The sequence below is a fragment of the Tenrec ecaudatus genome, chromosome 15, assembly GCF_050624435.1.
Source record: "Tenrec ecaudatus isolate mTenEca1 chromosome 15, mTenEca1.hap1, whole genome shotgun sequence".
Classification (NCBI taxonomy): domain Eukaryota; kingdom Metazoa; phylum Chordata; class Mammalia; order Afrosoricida; family Tenrecidae; genus Tenrec; species Tenrec ecaudatus.
The window spans coordinates 79686300-79692338 of NC_134544.1; positions in this window are offsets into that span (position 1 = coordinate 79686300).

Genomic DNA, 6039 nt, shown 5'->3' on the forward strand with positions numbered 1-6039 from the left:
TTCTAAAGTGATTTTACGATTTATAGTTCTTCTATGAAATAATCTTTCATTTATAATAGCTCTTTATATATCCCATTTTAAATGTTTCCAGATACTTTACTTAACATAGTCATCTTCAAAGTTCATTGATTTGCTATTCTCCTGGAGAGTCACACAGTAAGGAATTGGTAGTTCTGTATGGGGTGAGGTAGGTATCCAACTTTTTGGTTTCTTCCTTTTTGACATTTATATTTGATTGCCCAATCTCTATTTGTTATAAAGTCATCTTATATTCACATGTTTGAAAATTTTGAGATTTACATTTATTGCTCATTCAGGGGTCCTCACACTACAGCCCGTGGGCCACATGTGGCCTGCCAAGGACATTTTTCCGGCCCGCCAGGTGTTTTTGCTGCCGCTGCCTATCCTGCTTAGCAGCTGACTCTCCCAGTGTGCATAGGAATTTGTTCAAAGTTTTTTTAAAACTATAGTCCGGCCTTCCAATGGTCTGAGGGACAGTGAACTGTTTTAAAAGTTTGAGGACCCATGGCTCATGTTATAAGCATGCTTTCCATCACTCACTAAGGGAATCATTAACATTATTGGGGACTTGGTGTAAGGAGAGGGACAAAAAAGTAACTGCATCTGGACCTACAGGTTATGTATTACTCACATTGTATTCTCTCATCAACCGGCAGATTGTGCATCACCAGGAGCATAGAGAAAGGAGGAAGAAATGCCTGATTCAGATGTTATTATTTTGGGGAGATCCTCATAAGAGATTGTAATTTGTGAACATAATTGAAGCTGATCAGATGGGACAAACATAAAGCATCCCAGTTGCCGGCAGTGTCCTAAGGACCTAAGAAGATGACCAAGGCCCAGGTGATTCTGATGTGTTTTATCTTTTTCTGTATTAACTACTAGGAATGTAGAAGCCTGGATAATACTGATTCCGCTCAGTGGGAAAGTCAAAATTTGAAATTAGAGATAAACTTTGACTCTGACTTCAACATTTGGATGGAGAAGATTGAGAATATTTTGATCATAGGATTAATACATCAATGACGATTCTTTGGATGACACTATCTTCCAACTCATAATGCATCATTCTGTGGCCAGCTCATGAGAAGCTTTCAAATGATATGCTGTACGTAGTTTTTAAGGTGAAATAAAACCACGTCTTTAGGAGAATTCCCTATTCCATCGGATTTTTGTCTGATTAAGTGTCTTTAACGCTTCTCTTTGAAGGTGATATTTACATATTTTCCTGAACAGCAGCATTCTCATTAATTCATCTAAAATGGGCCTTGTAGCGATACTGGTTTAAAATTGGTTTACACCTTCTCACCTCCTGTAACTATTACCTGCAGGAGAGAGGATCAACCATCAGCAGCAGCTCTGATTCCTATATGGGAGAGCTTAAACATACCTGTACTCTCCAGTGGTTTTCCAGTTCTGACACCAGTATCTTTGCCACAGCCCTCTCCTACTCAGCTCATTAATTTTTTCCAGTGGTCATGGCCTAATTGCAGCTCAGAGTCACAGGTACATGTTTTATTCAGTACCAGAATATAATTTGGTGTCAGAATCAATAGGCTACACATTGGGATTCATATTACAGAACCATGTAGGCAAATTTGATCTTCTTCAGGGTAGGTTTGTTCTCTCTGTCCCTCTCAGACATTTTACCCCCTGAAGTTAGGCTCATTTCTTTCTTCCATCTGTATAGGCTCCTCTCAGCTCCTTGAGGATATCCTCCTCTTCATCTTGCCTGCCTGCCCCACTATGTTGGCTGAAAATCTGTTCTGGACCTGCCACCATTGGCTCCGTTGCTGTGTCTTTTCTGCCCTGATCAGTATCTGCATTGGTACAGCTCTTGACCCATGAATAGTACAGTTCATTTTGCAGGAGCAGTAGTAGACCAGTCCCTAGGAGGTAGAGGTTTAAGCTGTTCTATGATTTTCCCTGCAGTATCTCAGAAAACTAAATAGCCATCAAGTAAATAACTCTTCAGGATGTGGAAGCTGGTGAGTCCCAAATTTGTATAGAGGTCAGGGATCAGTCTGTAGTGTTCTCCTCATTCGTGTGCTTGCCATGGATGATGAACCAGATCATCAGGGCAGAACTCAGTCCACTGCCTCACAAAGTGAAGTTATTGAATCTGGTCAGATAATAAGTTGTAGCGGCTGAGGAATCCAAATGGAAATGTCAGGCAGCAGGCTGTTGGCTCATAGAGTTGAGGGAGCTCTCAAGTCAGGTCACGTAGGCAGCTTGCAGTTGCCATTCAAGGAAATGGCTCATGAATTTCTGGAAGCTGGCAAATCTCTAATCCAAGGGTTCATTCTGAACTCCGAGACTATAGGGGCTAACAAAACCAAATCAACAGATCAAATGACAGGCCAATGTCTCTGTCTCTTCTCAAACCATGCTTGCAGGCAGTTCTCTCTCTCTCTTGATATGATGGCTTCTTGGGTCAACCTAGCGCCTTCCCTGCCTAGGCAAGGTTAAGAGAGCTGCAGAGGTCGAGCCAGTGGAAGAGAACTGCAAGGGAGAGCATGTGGTGAAAGATGGCAGGTCCAAGAGGACCTTGCAATTAAAGCTAAGGCAAAACTGTGTGAAGGTGACTCAGAAGAATTTGTCCTAAGGTTGTCAAGAGGAGCTTGTGCTCCTCTTAAGAACTTAAGAACTTAGAAAGTCATTCTGCATTCAGGAAGGGAGATATTGCCTCTGAACATTCTGCTCTTGGTTCGGAGATAGAGCTTCTTGTTTCTGATCCCAAGGTGTACCTGTTCATTAATAGACCCCTTTGAGCTATTTAGTTTTGTGTGGCCATAGCAACAGATTTTCAAACCCAGACGTGAGACAAAGAGTGGTGTGGGAGGAATGACTTGGGTAAGAGTTGACTAAAAATATTGGTGAACTGAGGTGTGTTCGACCACCCCCATATGAACTGTTCCTGATAATCATTGCCACTGGAGATACTGAGCCTTTTATAATGGTGATACTGCTAGAATTCCCAATTCCATTTCACAATGTACTGTAAACTTGTTTGTTAATATAAACAAGTGTGTGAATATAAATCTACTTTGTGTGAATATAAATCTCAGCTATTTCTAGCACATTCAGGTAATTTCACTGGTATTCAAAATTCTAATTTTATGAGTGGGTGCATTATTTTGGGGCATGGAGGTCCCCAAGACTTGAACGGTGATCCTCAGGAGTGACATTGCAATTGTGGCAAATATTAAAGACAGCGCAGTGGGGCATGGGGCTCCTCATCCTATGTCAGGACTGAGAAAGTGAATGTATTTTCCAGTGGGTATATGTACTGGAGTTTACAGATCTTTCCATAAGGCGTACATGCCATGCAATTAGTGTATACATAGTCAATGGGTAATAATATCGTAAGTGGGTAACATAATAAGCAAGACTGTGATTCACCATCTTGACCTAGTGCTAGTTGACTTGAAACCCACCCTGTGCCCTCCCCAGGCATTTGCTACATTTATGGTGGGTTGGCTACAGAACCTGATTGCTCTGATCTACAGAGAACCTTCAGGCACAGTGAAGTAGCCAGGCACAGAAATGATTCATCTACTATGAGATCTCCTTTAAGACTGCTCCTTAATGGAGAGCTATTGTAGGGGGTGGGGGTGGGGCACATTATTTGGCCTGGAGAATGTGTATTTGAAAATATTTATCAGAACAATGGAGATCTTTCTGAAAATAGGGCTAGTTTTCTGTCCCATAATTGCGAATGTAGAAATAAAGTTAAATACTTTCTACCAAGTCCTCAGTTTGCCACACATTATGGAATATACAGTTTTTACTACTGTTTTGCTTTCTTTACTGTAAGATAGTTTTAAAAAATCTTCAAATGGAAAGTACACCATTAAATCGACTCCTCTTACTGTAGGAATCACTGACATTCAACGATGTGGCTGTAAAGTTCACCTGGGAGGAATGGCAGCTCCTGAACCCTGCTCAGAAGACCCTATATCAGGATGTGATGTTGGAGAACTATCACAATCTGGTTTCCATCGGTGAGGAAAATTCTGAAGTCATTGGCTTTTCCTAGCTTATGTGTTCAAATCTTTGTAGTGTCTGTGGTGTTCTCAAAGAGGGAGATTCTTGTTGCATTCTCTGGTTCTAAGTTAGTAGGTAAGGTCTCCTATGCTTGAGAGAACACCCTTTGCTTTGTTCCCTTGAACATGCTTTTCGTAGAAATACTGTATTCTGCACGCTTTACAAACTTTAGGTTAATTTTGCTGTGTCTAAGATTCTGTAATTTCTCATGAACAGGTTATCTAGTTGTCACCCCAGAAACGTTCTCTCAAATGGAACAAGAGAACTGTGGTCGGTATTAGAAACAAGCTGTAGTGGGATTTTTTTCAGGTGCATGGTCAAAATACCTTAAGGGGAATTGGCTGGGGGCGTTGATTCAAGTAGTAGAAGGCCTCACATCCAAGACAGGTGTCGGAAAATGCATAAAAGTGTGTACTTCTTTGAATAGGAGAACTCACTTTTCCTAGAAGTTGAGAGAAGTACTCCTGTAGCTCTTGAGATTAGATTTCCATTTATTTGATTTATAGTACTGTTTGTTTGCTTCCCTAATTTTCTGTCTTTAAGATTCTCAAAACCTACCCTTTTTTATATGCTTCTATCTTACTATGAAAATCCATCTTGCAAGCCTCTCTCCAAACAGAGAACTCTGATTTTGTAACTGGCCTCGGAATACAGCACATTCCTCCCCTACTGAGTAAGAATGGCTTGCCCTTTTGTTGTTCGCAACACAGTCTAGGTTCTTGAACTCCCACCATGAATGAGTCCGTCTCTTTTGGGCTTCCTTAGCTTCCCCCTTGGAGTTTCTCTAAAGGTTTTAGTGTCCATTTTCTCATTTGTTTTCCTGTTTCTTTAAAGTTTTCTTCATTCTGGTGAAATAAATTTTTTCTATTTTCCTATAGAGATGGTCAAATTGCCTTCTCTGTTGGAATTCTTCAACAGACATGTTTCTCCATATTTTGCTCCTGTTGGTGAAACACGTTTATGGCTTCTGTTATTTTCAGGTCTTTAAAATCACCTTTCTAACAAGAAAATTGTTATCAGCTTAGGATATACTTTAGCTCTCTACCTCCAATTTTGTTCTACTTGGAAGATTTTATTTTATTTTTTTACATTTTCGAATGCTCGGTTTATTCACTGCAGACACATATCACACCATCCAAAAATTAATAACTCAAACTACTAAAGATAAAAGGATTGGAGCAAGTGTGATCATAAGTATGAGCATAGTATCTACTTGTAAGATTTTAAAAACATTTCTGTTCCTCCGATAATTTTTAAGTGGAAAGGACATTTTAACATCCTGAGTTGTTGGTTTCTTCATTAAACACATATCTACTATATATTCCTTACTGTGCAGTGTGCCTTCCTTAGGCCCACCCCGAAAGATGACTTTTGATGCTTCTAAAGAACATTTTTTTCTGTATGTTCCAACAGATTTTTTTGTTGTTATTCAAACAATGCATAGTATATTCAATATTGCTCTCTCTCTTCTGTCTTTTGAGTAGCCTTTTGGTTTTCATATGTAAGATGTCTTTCGTGTTGTCCCACATCTCATCTCTTCTCAGTCATTAGTCTTCTTTCAGCAGTCTTTTTATTTTTTTAGTAATAGAAAAATCCCCAGAATTTATTTTCAATTTTGGTCAGTGAGGATGTAAATAATAAAGAAAATCAACCAGTCAACAGAAGTATCAAAAACAGGACAGTCATTCAAATATACAGAAGATATAAACAGTATAGATTCATTTCCACTTGATTTAATCCTATTTACACATTTAAAATACAAAACAGAGTTTAATTGGTCAAGGATCTTACACAATTTGCACCAGGAAAGGAACTTTAGTTCATTACCACGTCCTCAGTATCTTGGCACAGAAAGAAATCTCATCTAATCGATATGTATTACCATCAACAATTAAAAAAAAAATCTGGAGAGTAATTACTGCCATCCCCAATTCCCCGACGATGCAGAGGGATCCGTGTCTTCAGCTTGAT